Source organism: Leucopleurus acutus (genome assembly GCF_964270905.1).
Source record: "Leucopleurus acutus genome assembly, chromosome: 15".
NCBI classification, from domain to species: Eukaryota; Metazoa; Chordata; class Mammalia; order Artiodactyla; family Delphinidae; genus Leucopleurus; species Leucopleurus acutus.
The window spans coordinates 1,457,906-1,474,136 of record NC_139157.1 but is presented as its reverse complement, the minus strand read 5'-3'; positions in this window follow the sequence as shown (position 1 = coordinate 1,474,136).

The following is a 16,231-nucleotide window of genomic DNA, read 5'->3' as shown; positions in this document are numbered from 1 at the left end:
AGCTGAATGGCCCCGGCAGCAAGCCATGCGGGTCCCTGGAGCAAGAGCTCCCCACGTGGAGGGACTCCTGAGGTGGGACGTCAAGGGCAGCAAGGACTGGGCAGTGTGGCTCCAGGGAGGGGGCAGGGGGCAGAGAGGCCCCCCTGCATGGTGACTGCTTCCAGAGGCCCCTGGAGGGTCTTGGCCTCTTTCTCCACTGGTGAAATTGAACCTGCGTTCTGTCCTAGGTCCTTGCCAGCTCCTTGACATCTGCAGCCACATTTTATCCTCCTAACAAGGTGCTCAGGGAGGTATCACAGCAGCAGATGAATTGGCAGGGAGGTCAGAGACACAAGGCCACGTTACTGGGTCCACAAGGCCAGGACCCGGGGGGATCGCGGCTGCAGAGCCAGCATCCCACGACTCCAGAGCACACTCAGCACGTTGCACCAGGAGAGTGAGCGCCAGACCCGCGCGCTCTCCTTTCCTGAGCTCGGCCGCTGTGTCCGCAGCTCTGGGGCCACACAGCGTCTTGCCTCCTGGTGAATCGCTCTGCGTCTGCCCACAGCATCCTTCCTCAGACTCACCCAACGGAGCTCCGGGCACTTTCTCTCTACCAAGTTCAGAAAGACCTCTTCCATTTACAGTGGCAGAGGGAATACAGTGAAGAACTATCAGGATGTGCATGAGCTTCGGTCATTATCCACCGCTCAATGCTGTTCACTTGAAATACCCCACATCTTTAGAATTCAGGGCTTGCTAAATTATTTTAGAGCAAGAAGTGTGCCTTCAGAAGGTAGTAATGTTGTAGATTATCTGACCTTAGTCATTACAGCATGCATCCATTACTTAAGTTCTGTTTCCTTGTTTTATCTCGTACATAGTATTATGCGTTTCATGTGGAAGCTTTTATAACAGCTGTGCTTTATAGTTATTATAAGAGTTGTTTATATAGTTGTTTTCAACAGTTCAGTGGATCTGTGACTAACGCCACTCTTAAAGTGTGAAGTTTCTGTTTCGTATCCTGACTACAGCGGTGGTGACGCACTTCTATTCACTTGTTGAAGGTTATAGAATTGTACACGAAAGGGAATTTCAAAAGTGGAGTTTGAACAGAGTGTCTGCTAGCTAATATTAATGGTTCTGAAAAAAGCACACACACACACACACACAAACCCACACAGCTCTTTTACGTATATGAGTCTGTAAACTCTAAAACTGCAAAGTTAATAAACAGTTATGAAATGATGAAGGGTTTATGAAGTGCTAAACAAATATCAACTCTATTTAACGCATCTTGGGTTACAGCTTTAGAGCAGGTGTTTCTAGGAGTAGTGAATTAATGGGTCAAAACACAGTTCTCCAAAACAAATAGAAAAAAAAAAAAAGTAGAGGGCTTCCCTGGTGGCGCAGTGGTTGAGAGTCCGCCTGCCGATGCAGGGGACATGGGTTCGTGTCCCGGTCCGGGAAGATCCCACATGCCGCGGAGTGACTGGGCCCGTGAGCCGTGGCCGCTGAGCCTGCGCGTCCGAAGCCTGTGCTCTGTGGCGGGAGAGGCCACAGCGGTGAGAGGCTCACGTACTACAAAAAAAAAAAAAAAGTAGGATTCTCAGGGGAAAAGAAGGTTTCAGTTGATGATCTCTTCTCCAGGGTCAGACATTCTCTCCTAGTCTCCATTCCCGTATCCATCATCACCGAATGACCAGCAGCAAGGGTTTCCCTCTGAAACTGTCAGAGCTGACTTGCCGTCCTTCCCTGCCCTGACATCCTACCCCACTCAGCCTCCTTGCCTGTTAAATCATCCCCCCGCCCCCTGGCCTCATGCCCATGTGAGTGTGGGTTGAAACTGGAGCCCTGCTTTTTTTTAAATTTTAAAATAAATTTTATTTTATTTATTTCTTTTGCTTTCTTTTTTTAAAACATGTTTATTGGAGTATAATTGCTTTACAATGGTGTGTTAGTTTCTGCTTTATAACAAAGTGAATCAGTTATGCACATACATATGTCCCCATATCTCCTCCCTCTTGCGTCTCCCTCCCTCCCACTCTCCCTATCCCACCCCTCCAGGTGGTCACAAAGCACCGAGCTGATCTCCCTGTGCCATGCGGCTGCTTCCCACTAGCTCTCTACCTTACGTTCGGTAGTGTATATATGTCCATGCCTCTCTCTCGCCCTGTCACAGCTCACCCTTCCCCCTCCCCGTGTCCTCAAGTCCGTTCTCCAGTAGGTCTGTGTCTTTATTCCTGTCTTACCCCTAGGTTCTTCATGACCTTTTTTTCTTAAATTCCATATACATGCGTTAGCATACGGCATTTGTTTTTCTCTTTCTGACTTACTGCACTCTGTATGACAGACTCTAGGTCCATCCACCTCACTACAAACAGCTCAATTTCGTTTCTTTTTATGGACAGAATGTGAAGGTGACAGAGCCATAAGTCACAGGACTTCCAGCCTGGTTCTCTGTAGCTTTGCGGACTGGCTCCCTCTGATAAAAACAGCTGCTTTAGGGACTGGTCCTGAGAGAGACCCAGAGGCCAGGAACTGATGGCAGGTCCCAGGCAATGGTCCTGGCAAAGCAGAACCCTCAAGCGATCACATGGGCGAGCTCGGGGTCGGAGCCGACCCCGTCCCACCCACAGGTGCCGTGCGGACCTCAGACCCAGGCTCAGCTTTGATGAGAGCTTTGTGAGAAACCCCGACCCAGCGGCCTCAGCACAGCCACGTGGAGACTCCCGGCCCACAGCAGCTGTGAGATCGTAAATGTTGCTTCAAGCCACTGTGTTGTGGGGTGAATTCCAAGCCTCAGCTTCGGGGAGGGTGCCTTCCTTCTCCCCGAGGACCTCCCCTCCCCTCTTCCCCACGGCAGACTCTTCTCACATCCTTTCTCTCAGGCCTGGGTTTAATTTTTCAACTACACGTTCATCAACGTGTTACTGTTTTACTTACATGTTCGTTGACTCACTCATTGTCTCTTTCCGTTTTATTCTTTACTGTGACATCACTGTCCGGCTAATGTATACATTCAGTAAATACTAATTGCACAAGTAAATAAACAGGTGGAAGACTCACTAACTTACAATGTTATATAAATCTTTCTGAAAGGGTAGACATTTAATCAGAATCATGAGTTAGAGAAATATCTTCTAAAACATTATTCACGCCAGCCTGGATCACAGGAGAGTTTCAACTAGGAGGCCAGGGTCAGGAGGGAAGACAGGGCAGCCGCAGAGGCGGGTTCAGAGCCGGACAGTCCATGATGCCACACAGGCCGCAGCCCCTAACATTTGTCACACACAGTGGAAGCCGTTTTATACCTGTGACTTTTTTGCTATTCACAGTGAACCAGTGAAGAAAATCTCGTTCTTCTCTCTACTTAATTTCCAGTGTCAGACTGTTTAGTGATTTGCCAGGAGCCACATGACCAGTAACAACGTGGGTCTGAATCATGGTGTCTGATGCCAAACACGTGCGTGTACATGTTTCTGCTCTCCCCCAGTAACTCTGGAGTCATTAGGCCCGGGACTTGCAGTTCTTAACCCCAGCTGTACTTTGGAATCACATGTAGGACACTGAGAAGTGTGAACCAGGCATCCTGCTTAAATTGATTCTTATTCTGAATGTCATTTCAAGGGTCTGCTTTGTGCGGCTCTCCTAGAAACTTTGGAATGACAGTAAATACTATTTTCAGATCATCGCAGGAGGAACCGAGATGGTTGACCCAGGAAGGTAGGATTAAGACCTCCCACCAAGCAGGGGATCACTGATGACCCGAGAGACAGCCCTGGTGGGAGCCCTGACCTCCTCCTGCACAAGAGGCTTCCGAGTGATGTGACTTCACATCAGCACCCCAGAGTCACCCGACAAGCCTCTCGTTCCTCCAGCAAACATCCAGCCTTTGTTACGATCAACATGAAAGTCTTCATCTGTTAACTTGGAAAATTGATAAAACACAGTGCAGTTAGGAAAATTTGGTAGAATTTTTGGTACCAAATCAGCAGCAGCTAGGACTTTTTGTTTTTCATGCGGTAAGAATTCTTTTTACTTTTCTGTTTTCCTTAACATTTCTGTTTCTCCTTCTTAAGATAAAACATTGTACCAAGAAAAGCTTCTCTTTTCCTTGTTCTTACTGATTATTGACACAACGAGAGAATTCTAGAAACTTCTGCCTTTAATGGCTTAGGTTTCACCTGGAAGCCTTGTCTGTCTTAGAGCGTCCTTCCGCCCCGAGTTCTATCTTACACAGGCCTGTGGTTCTAGAACAAAGTGAAATAAATGACAGGATCTCCAGAAAGTAAAATTAAAGTATTAAAGTTTCTATGTGGATTTGCTGTCATCTTAGTTTATGAGCCTTTCCCAGAAAATTGCATGTGGTGACAAAACGAGAGAAATAACACCACATGCACCCCCAGGGTCTTAAATTACCCAGAGAAAGAGAGTATCCCCCAAGCCAAGAGCAAAACGTAAGAGCTGGGGCTGAGCTGGAGGATTTAGGGACCGGTGATGGAGACTGCCAAGCCAAAGTCTGTGCAAACCCACATGGCCAGCCCTGGCCAGAGGTCACCAAACAGAGCCCATCTGTGTCTCCTGGCTGGCAGGACACCTGCGGTGGGCCGGGTACCACCAATCTCTGACCCCAGGTACCCTGGCCCTGCAGCGCCTGCTTGCCCCCTGAACGGCCCTCGGGTTCCCATCGGAATTTGATTTCTCTGTCAGACACGTGCGCAGTGGCAGAAGCGAGAGAGGGACAGATGCAGAGCTGTGTGGACGTCAGGACTGCGAATTCTCTGGGCTCCTGGAGCAAACAGATTGCTAGGAGTGACTTGCAGAGGACCAACCTGGGTGCCGGCCAACGTTTCTCGTCCATTTTCTTGGAAGAAGCTGGGGGGATTTGGAAGCGATTTCTGGGCTCCTGCTGTGTTGCACATGGCAGAATAAACACGGCCATAAAAGAGTCTATTAGGGATAATTAATCATTTTCACCCGAGATGGTTTTTGGAAGGGCTGGTATAACTTCACCGCAGGAGGAATTTCTAAATACCTAGCAAAGGCACCATATTTTTCTAAAAAACCCATTTAACAAGGACTGCTTCTTCAGAAAGCATTTTCTATCTAAATGCCCCGATGGCTGGACCTCAAGAAATGATTTAAGTGTTTTTCTCAAAAACAAGGCAGGTATTTTTCAGTGCAACTGTTTTCAGACAGAACACACTGCGCTTTCTGTGGACTAGGTCTCGATACTTACAGAGATTTTAAAAGAAAATATTTGGGCTGTGGTTTAGGAATCAAACAATCTTAAGTATGTCAATAATGAGAGGCTGGAACTCTTTCTAAAAAAATATATACTGACTGTTGAACACAGGGCCAGCGTCTGAAAGCCAGGCTGTGCTGAGAGACGGCACCCCACCTCTGCTACTGCTGCACAGGCGGCCGGAGGGATGGGCACAGGTGGGGCTGGTCCTACCCGCAGCACCGCTGACCGCTTTATGGGAAACGGCTCTGATAAGCATATCGTCCGGAGCCATCTCTGGGTCATCTGCGGAGTTAATTCTGCTATTTAAGAGTCCTCTTGAAGAGGGTATGTTGGGTTAAGACCGCGTATTATCTGAATGGGACGACTCACTTTTCCTACTAACGTGGTGGCCAAGACTGATCGATCCCACCGAGGCATCGCCACTCAGGGCTTGGCCATCTGTTCCCCCTCGTGCACCCCAGTGCTGGGGCTGCAGCCAGCACACGGGGGAGGAGACCTGACTCGGCTTCTCTAGGCCGCACTTTGCAGAATCATTGGTACACGTGTCAATCCCAACTCTTATTTACCTTCTGGGTCTGGGGGAGGGCAGGCACTGGATCTGTAAACCTGAAATACCTTCAGTTTAATTAGCACATTGTAATTTGGACAGATCAACATCCAACGCTGAAAACCAGACCAGATTCTATCACAAACGGGGAATGGGTGGCAGTCAACAGCCCTCACAGGGGTTCAGGGTGAGAGGATTTGGCGACGTTTGGGGGTCTGCTCACAAGAGTATGACCTTCCTGGCAGGAATAGCTCTGGTGGTTAGGACACTCAGGCCACAGATTTGTTACAAAAGAAATGTAATTTTATTAATCTTTATAATTTAATTCATTTCGAACCCACGTTTCAGGGCGGTAGAAACGAGGTCTGAGTTTATGGCCGGTTGCCCGTGATCTGCACGGATGTACCTGCCCACAGGGTGCCAGGCTGCGGAGAGGCCCGCCTGGCCAGGAGCATCACGGCGGGGCTGGCCCTGCTCCCACGCAGCCGTGGTGTGTCTGCCTGCTCTCAGCTCACAGAAGCTCTCTGCGCGGGGTCACCGCCGACTCTGAGGCTCTGGTCAGACCACGTCCCCGCAGCCATCACCTTTGTCCCTCTTGGTGGCTGTGAATCAGCGGTGGGAGCTCAGGGGTTCTGTCTCCAGACTCTTCCATCCACCCGGGACTCTGGTTCTTTGATCAGAAATGGCACCAGGAGAGGCTGGGCCTGGGGTCCCAGGGCCCTTCTTAGGGATGCATGTCAGCATTTAGTTCTCTTACTTACTCTGGGTTTCCGTCCTTTTCTCCCATATTCTCTGGGAACTGTAGCGAGTCAAGAGGCACAAACGAAACTGCTCTGACTTTTCTTCTTCTTCTGAGGCCTACTTTGCGGATCCAGCTTTTGAAATGCAAACGTCAAGACTTGACAGTTTCCTTGTTATGCTGCTTCAATAGTTCTTTTTTTTTTTCTTTTTAACATCTTTATTGGAGTATAATTGCTTTACAATGGTATGTTAGTTTCTGCTTTATAACAAAGTGAATCAGTTATACATATACATATGTTCCCATATCTCCTCCCTCTTGCGTCTCCCTCCCTCCCACCCTCCCTATCCCACCCCTCCAGGCGGTCACAAAGCACCGAGCTGATCTCCCTGTGCTATGCAGCTGCTTCCCACTAGCTATCTACCTTACGTTTGGTAGTGTATATATGTCCATGCCTCTCTCTCACTTTGTCCCAGCTTACCCTTCCCCCGCCCCATGTCCTCAAGCCCATTCTCTAGTAGGTCTGTGTCTTTATTCCTGTCTTACCCCTAGGTTCTTCATGACATTTTTTCCCCCTTTGATTCCATATATATGTGTTAGCATACAGTATTTGTTTTTCTCTTTCTGACTTACTTCACTCTGTATGACAGACTTAGGTCCATCCACCTCACTACAAATAACTCAATTTCATTTCTTTTTATGGCTGAGTAATATTCCATTGTATATATGTGCCACATCTTCTTTATCCACTCATCTGTTGGTGGACACTTAGGTTGCTTCCATGTCCTGGCTATTGTAAATAGAGCTGCAATGAACATTTTGGTACATGACTCTTTTTGAGTTATGGTTTTCTCAGGATATATGCCCAGTAGTGGGATTGCTGGGTCATATGGTAGTTCTATTTGTAGTTTTTTAAGGAACCTCCATACCGTTCTCCATACTGACTGTATCAATTTACGTTCCCACCAGCAGTGCAAGAGTGTTCCCTTCTCTCCACACCCTCTCCAGCATTTATTGTTTGTAGAGTTTTTGATGATGGCCATTCTGACTGGTGTGAGGTGATAACCTCATTGTAGTTCTGATTTGCATTTCTGTAATGATTGGTGATGTTGAGCATCCTTTCATGTGTCTGTTGGCAGTCTGTATATCTTCTTTGGAGAAGTATCTATTTAGGTCTTCTGCCCATGTTTGGATTGGGTTGTTTGTTTTTTTTGTTATTGAGCTGCTTGTACAAGCAGCTCATGCTTCAATAATTCTTGCTTCGAGAAAGGATAGTTCACTGGGTAGCTGAGAGGTGGTGGGGCACGGGAAACAGAAGTTACAGGGGAGAAATACATCGTGATGGGTTTATCAGAAGGGGACCCACACCTGGGTGTGTTGAGTCATATCTGGGATGAATATGAGTAACGGCTACAAGGAGGCTATACGGAAGAGGAAAGTCATCCAAGATATTAGTGTGAGCAGAGACTTAGAGACTAAGAAACGAGGCAGGAAGCCCAGAAAATGAACACCACCTGCCAAGAGCCCAGGCCCTGGGACAGCACCACCAACTTCGGAGGGGCCGCAAATGGCTGGATTTCATCCTGCTCCCCCAAGGTCATCACGTCCTGCTGGGTGAAGCCAGGCTTTTCGGAGAAGAATTAAATCCATTCAGCCAGGGGTGGGGGGATCGGGCAAAAGGTGGGAGTCCCCTTGTTCTGTGACCCATTGAGATACTTTTGCAAACACCAGCTATACTTCGCCTTTCCCTGACACGGCAGTTGTTTTGGAATAGATAACTGACCAAATGACTCAATTTTCCACTTCAGCTTTATTTGTAGATACATTTTAAGATAGGTTTTCAGTTTATATACCAATTCTCCTTGGAGAAGAGAAAAACAGTGAAGCACGTTTTATGAACTGTGCCAATTCCTAGTGATTTTGATTCATGTGTGTATCGAAACAGAAAACTCTTTATTTTTCTGTCGTGCATTTTTAAAGAAGAAAAACAGTATTTATTCTTTATCTACATCCAGGAGTCAGCAAGTTATGAAATTATGAACAAGCTGAGATTGAAATCATTTACTTTCTGTTAATAATATGAGAAAGGGAGGCCAACTGGTATGAGTGATACACCCGGGTTTCAGCTCCAAATCCTTTGTCGTGCTGAGCACAATCAGGAATCTAGTCCCACAGATGGCGTGTAGGATGGTAGCACAGACTGATGCTGGCAGAAAACAACAGTGTCTTGAAGGGGGTAGGGAAACAAGATGGTGTCACGGTCACGGCCAGACTCACAGACTCTTCATCTCTGCTATTAGTACCAGACTTCCCAAGACAAGAGTAATAGCATCTTTTGATTTATGATATGGTTATGACCAAGGAAATCCATTCTTTTCTGGCATCATTGCACGACAACTCTTAGAGTTCTGTTTTTTTTCTGGAATTCAAGCTCTGCATTTCTGCCCTGCATCACAGTAGAAACTCATAAGTGATTCTCTATTTATAAAATTAATTAGAACTTTCAGGAAAGGTCGATTCAGATATGTTGCCAAAAACATTACATGCTTATCTGTAACAGTAAACCTCTGATGAAGCATTGTTTTGTGTCAGCCACTGGAGACGAGCCCGCACGGAATAATTGCAGGGTGAGGTGAGAACACGTGGAGGAAAAGGCAGGAAGTAAGGGAAGGGTGCCCTGGAAGACAGACTTTCTACCCTGATTCTAAGATTTCATGACTCACGTGCCTCCATAGCAACTTCTCCTGAAATTAATTCCGGCACCGTTGCAACAGGGGCTTCCTGCTAACCGTTTGCATTTCCCGGAATGGTCTGCATTTCCAAACCAGTGTTTGGAAGTCCAGTGTGTCTCTGCCCCTCTGTGCCCCGCGGGTGCCTTCTCCAAGCAATTCCCCTGACCCCCTTTCACACTTCTGGGGAGACATCCTGGACCTTAGAGGGCTAGTCACCTCCACGGAGAACAGGAACAGCAGATATGAATAAACACGCTAGCATGAAAGTAAATATTTCCGAGCATGGTCTCTAGACAGAATTATCAAATTTAAGTTAAGCATTGAGCACTTACTAAGTGCAAGACACTTTGCTAGGTGCCAACTAGTTTATACACATAAACCCCATCTCTATCATCTAGAAAAAGGGTTGGCAGAGAATATAAAAATGCACAATGTGGTCAGTAGGATTAAAGAGAAGTGGTCAAAAAGCGCAGAAGACGAGATGAATTCTGCTGGGCGTAATCACAGTTAGACTGTGTTGTGTATAATTTAACAAATTATTTTAGATGTGTCAGTTAGGAGATGCACGTATTTTGCAACGCGTACGACTGAAAATGGATCCGATGGGGCCACGCACGTGTCCACATGATACTAACATGTAAAGCAAATATGGTTTCTCCATTCCTTATTTTCTCTGCTTCTCTCATAATCAGTCCTTCCAAATGTTCCAACAGATTCTTCAACAGTATCTCCTCAAGGACTCAAACATATCAAATAACAGTCCAATTCCATTTTTCTCCCTGGAGCCTCCTTTCCGGAGCCCACACCCCCCTCCTCCGATCTGGACCGGCCTCGGTGGACCAGCCCTTGCCAGCCTGCAGTAGACACTGAGCCACTGAGAGCGAAGGCGTTTGCTCCCACCACCCCCTGTCCAGAGGGTGGGAGCCTGGCAGACACACCCAGGACCCTTTCCAGGCACAGCTGGCACTTCCAGGCAGATCTGAGGGGAGGAGCTTGTGTGTGTGTGGACAAAGGAGGGGCTTCAGGCGCAGGTGAGGACAACGTCTACGTGCTTACCACCTGAGTTCAATTTATTTGAAACCACACATTCCAAAAATGATGACTTTGATTCACCCAAAATTCACTACTACTAAGTTGTGAGTACTGGTCTTTTACTACATTTTCTATTTACTAAGCTATTTTTTACAAAGTGACTGCAGGTATGTTACAAAAATTGATACTTGTTATATATGAGGAAGAAGGTTTCCTATCGTTATAAATAGATCTTTCTTGGGGCCGGGTCCATGGAGGCAGTGTTTTTGCAGCAAAATGTACACGAAAACTTTTACTTCTCTGGCAATAAAATAAATACTTTAGATTGAAATTGTTGTTTAAAATGGCAAGGTGTGGCCATTTCTCATCTAGTCAAGGAGGAGAGTTGAACGTTGCTGAGAGGTACAATGGTTCCAGATAAAGAGATTTGCCAAATGGAAAAGATGAAGCCAAATTGTGTTTGATACATTAATGCTCTATTAATTAACTATTAATATAACTTTAATTAGCCTAGTGTAACAATTATAAAGTACATTAATATATGATTTACAAATATACTATGTACTTTATTAATTATTAATGGGCTGTATACAATCCTATAATATATTAATTAATGTTATATTAATACCTGTACAACATATTGGTTATTTAATTGATACAATATCCATCTCATAATGATTAACATTACATATAATAATGCACATCACATGCACGTATACCCAAGTCCAGGCTTCTTAAGGGAGCAGCAGACAAAGGCCTTCTTGTCCCCCGCTGCCTGGTCCAGGAGAAGCAGCGGGATTTCTCACACAAGAGGATGCATTGTGGCCAGAGCCTCAGGTAACTCGGAACTTTTTGGCTTCTTACACTATCCAGCTTCTGGCTGAAACCATAAATATACTTCAGGAGCCTCTTTCAAATCTGTGGATTTTCAGACGCTTCATCCCCAAGCCCCAAAGGGGGCTGTGAAGATCCTGTGAACAGACATCTTCCCATCTGCGGGAAGGATGGCATTTCCAGTGGGCCTGTCCAGTTGTTTCTGGCTCAACAAATGCAGTGAAAGCTCCCTGAACTTGGATTGTCCGGTGTTAGTCTGGAGGCTTTAGTGATGCTCTGAGTCGGTCCTGGGGGAAAGAGGGCACGTGCCCAGGTGCGGAGCCCTAACAAGGGCCGTTCAGGGCCAGTCCCTGGACATGTGCATCATGAAGCCAGCACTGCGGACTGTCTGTCCTGGGGGTGGAGAGGCTGTCGGGAACATGTGTACAAAGGGGATCCAGTCCTTGGTCCTGAGAGCCTTACGTTCCAGTGAAGAATCGAGCTGCTCTGATGTTAAAAATTGTTTTTATGCAAGTTGCTTCAGTCCATTATTTTCAAGACAGAAAAAATTCCTTGGAGAGAAAGGAAAACCTGCATTTAGTGCTCACCGACCATGCGCTAGGAACTTTGCATACATTATCTAATTTAACCCTCTAAACAATCATACAAGATAGGTATTACTGCCTTCAGTTTTGCTTAAATAACCAACCCAAGGACAAGAAGGGCTCAATCTTTGGTCTGCCCAACCCCAAAGCTTTGGTTCTTTCAGGAGAAAACAAACAAACAAACAAACAAACAAACCAAAAGCAACTAAACTTGCAGCCAGCACTGCTGCTCCACACACGCAGGCACCCGTGGGCGCCCTGAAACTGCAAGCGACTCAGCGAGGCTGACTTGAGCAGCGTCTGTGCTAGCTACGCCATGCTGCGTAACAAATAGCCCAGACATAATAGCTTAAAGCAATGGTAGTAGTTCACTGCCTCTCCTTTTCTGCGGGTAAGGAACATGGAAGCAGCTTGCTCGGGGGTGCAGGCTCAGGGTCTGTCCGGGGCCACAGTCATCGGCAGCGTCGTCTGGGGTGACAGATGCCCCTCGAGGTAGGTCACTCAGGAGTCCAGCTATCAAGGTTCTAATTGTCTCTTTCATTTCACCCATTACAACATTAGCTTAGTACAGTCACAAGGCTTCTTTCCAAATTCTAGTAATAAAATCAACATAAAATTGGAAAAAAAAGAGTCCAGCTGGTTCTGCTCCAGAGGAACCAGCCTCTGCACGGGCTGGTCGAGTGTCCTCCTGATGTGGTGGCCGGCTTCCTGCAGAGAGCGTCCAGCAGACCCAGGTGGAAACTGCAAGTCTTACAATGCACACACCACCAGTTTGGTGGCCAGGACCAGCCCTGATTCCACAGGATGGGACCTGCAAAAGGGAAGAAATACAAGACTTGAGACCACCAGGGGCTATCTTGGGTGCTAACAACCATGGTACGTTCCACTGGCTCCCACCCTTGTGCTGGCAGAAACCCAAGGTCATTGAAGACCCCCAAGGGCCCTCTTCATTCTCTGAACTTGTTCCCTCTGCTCCAGACACGCTGGCCCCTTTTTACACACCAGACACGCCTATCCAGCGTGTCCTTTGCAGGTGTCCTTCCTGCACTGGGTCCTCTTCCCGCCGATACCTGCATGGACTATCCCCTCACTCCTGTGGGTCCTGATACCAATGGCTCATCTGCAATGCACCCATCCTCCTGAGCCCCATATTTAACACTGAAATGCCAGCCCCCATCCCCAGCCTGCCCTACACCCTTTCCCTGCTTACATTTCTCTTTAGTCCTTATCACCAATGCTGTGCTGGTAAATCAGCTCTCCCTGTCCCAAAACAAAACAAAACAGCCTTGATTTGTAGAAATTGTGTTTCCTTCTGTAAACACTCTCCCACAACAGACATCAGATTTATTCCTTTCACCTGTTACCGTGACGTCACTGATCACTAAGTTGGGAGAAATTCGCACATTCACCAGTGCTGAGCCAGGACCTCAGCTGCAGCTCTGCCTATCACTCTCCACCACTGTGCACATTTTACTTAATTCATTTCGGGTCCGTGGAGCAGATAGATCTTTGTGTGTTTTGTCCACCGCTGGATCCTCTATGTTTGCAGTGCGGCCTTCGTGAAACAGGAACTTGATAAATATCTGATGAACAAATGGTGTTGGAAAGTCTGCCGTTTGCCTGGTCCTGGGCAGTGACCTCATCCATATTTCTGAGATGTGGGGCAGAGGGTGGGGAAGAAAACATCTGCCTTACAGTCATTTGACTAGTGAAAAACAACACCTTACACTATAAAGAGAATACTTGATCTCGTACACACGAAGTAGCTACACTGGCAATCAAAGAATGACGAAGGCTTAGGGACGATGCTGTTGACTTGTCTAACTATGGCTCCACACTGCTCAGAATTCCAAAACGGTGATGACAGTTATGATAGTAAGTTTGGGACATATTACAGTTTGGAACACAAAAAAGTGAATACCACTTCATACATACAGACATGATTTTCATATGTAAAAGAATTATTATATTTCACTTGGAAGAGTCAGGAAAGGATTACTCAAGAAATCATGCCGAGAAAAAAATGGCTGTTTATACAAAAATAAATTTTAACTATTTTTAATGACATTTCTCAAAATAAATTGAAAACCAGACCACAAGGAAAACCTTTGAAGAACGGGACACATATGTGGGAGAATAATAATCTTAAATCAAGATGCATAAGAACCTCCCAAAAATAAACTCAAGGAATAGTAAGAGAGATACTGGTCAATTTAATTTTATAAACAAAAACCTTATATATTTAAACTTTATGAAACAAATTAAGTTTGTTATCAAACAATAACTAGAAATAATTTTCAACTATACCTAAATAAGTAACATATAACAACCAATAAAGACAGTAAAATTACATTAAAAGTTGACAAATGACATGAATAAAATATTCACAGAAAAGGACATGAACAACTTAAAATGGCTAAAAACTACAAAATTCATAGCAAAATGTGCAGAAAAATGCGATCTAAAACTGTCTTTACCTATGAAGTGAGCAGATGATTGAAAAGTTGTGTCCCTCACGGCTGGTGTGCACATGGTGAGACAGGCCCTTCTCCATTCTTCTAGTGGAAAACTTAATATACTCTTTTGGGAAAATAATTTGACAATATGTATCCATTTTCATTAAAATAGTCATATTCTTTGACCGAAAAATTCCACTTCTAGGAAGCTATCCAAATGAAATACTAATAAATGAAGAAAAACACGTGTATGCACTCGTATGTGTATTACAACATTATTTACCATTGAACTAATTTTGAAAGAAAGTAAATGCCTAAATTAGCAGAATATTATATAAATTATACTATAGGCATATGATGCAAGAGTGTAAATATTAAAGCCGGTGTGTACAAAGAAATTCTAACATTGTAGGAACATCCTTATGAGTATTCTATTAAGTGAAAAGTTTAGACATCAGGGCATCCTCATGGAAACACCCTGAAATATGGCCTGTGAGGAACCGTTGTACCTCTCCAGAGGAGGACATTAGATCATAAACTACTGTAGGCTTTTCCAGTACCCGGTGACAAACACACTCAATTTATTATTAAACCAAGGACATAAACTTTCCTCTGCTGCCCTAACCTTCCCTGAAGGTGTGTAAGTTACCACTTTGGTGCAGGAGTCTGGCAGTTCCCCCCTCTCTTTCTCTCCTTCCTTCTCACCTCCACCTTTCCCCCCTTAATCTAAGCTGATTATTTTCAAAACTTCCAAACACACGGACCAGGGAACCCAGTAATACAATGAACCCCAAGGACCCAGCACGTGGTTGTAATGATTACTGACGTGAGGCCATTTGCTCCAGCACCCCTGCCACTGTCCCACCTACCGCTGGATTATTGTGAAGCACATCCCAGAAATCAGCCTTTGATTTGCCTTGATGTAGTGGCCTCGTGCAGGTGAAGTGGGCAGTAAACCAATGAGCTTCTCCAAGGCAACAGGTACCTGATCGGTACCAGGGGACACCCTTGGTACCTGACACCCGGGTTCTCATTCGCCCTTTGGAAAAGGTGACTGCAGGTAGCTTAACATGAATGCAATTGAGCTGGTGTTCAGAGGGCTGAGGGTCTTTCTCAAATGGGTGACCTTTCATTTAGTGGTCTTAGGATGTATATGATGGATGATGTTTTGAATATACATATACACAGATGATAGATATACAGAGAGATAACAGACAATTTGATAGATGGGTAGAGACAGAGATAGATTCTAAGAACCTCTGTGTGTGTGCATGTCTTTGTGCTAACTCTGAAAGCTTTCTGTAAAATATACTTCAACTTTAATTTCCTTAGGCTATGTTTTATTACCACTTTGCCCTAACTAAACCCTTTTATGAATATTACTTAAAACAATAAACATAGTTAATGAGTTCGTCTTTGGATTTGGTGCTAATTAAATTCATTGATTTCTAAAATGTTTTCGATGCATAGCATTTACTAATATCTTTATGATGTAGGTACAGATCCACACGTTTAAATTTATGCTTTTACAAATCATCTAAAGCACATTTCAATCAACTGACACCTCAAGGACGAGACTGTTTTAACAGATTCCTAGCGATTCCGCCTGCCTCTTACCCCTCCTAGCTCTCCTGTACACACATACTCCCAGACGCCTCTTAAAGATGGGGATTTTATCATGCCAGCACTGCTCAGACTTTTTTTTTTTTTTTTTTTTTTTTGCGGTACGCGGGCCTCTCACTGTCGTGGCCTCTCCCGTTGCGGAGCACAGGCTCCGGACGCGCAAGCTCAGCGGCCATGGCTCACGGGCCCAGCCGCTCCGTGGCACGCGGGATGCTCTCAGACCGGGGCACGAACCCGTGTCCCCTGCATCGGCAGGTGGACTCTCAACCACTGCGCCACCAGGGAAGCCCTCCTCTGCTATTTTTGACCTTGACCTTGACAATGTACTGTGGAAGAATTCACGAATTCAAGTGATAAACACAGAAGAGGAGAAACAGATGGTGTCGGATAGCCAGGTCCTCAAATAAAGCAGCTCTGTGAACACTGCCTTCTCACCCGAGCTTCCTTTGACTTT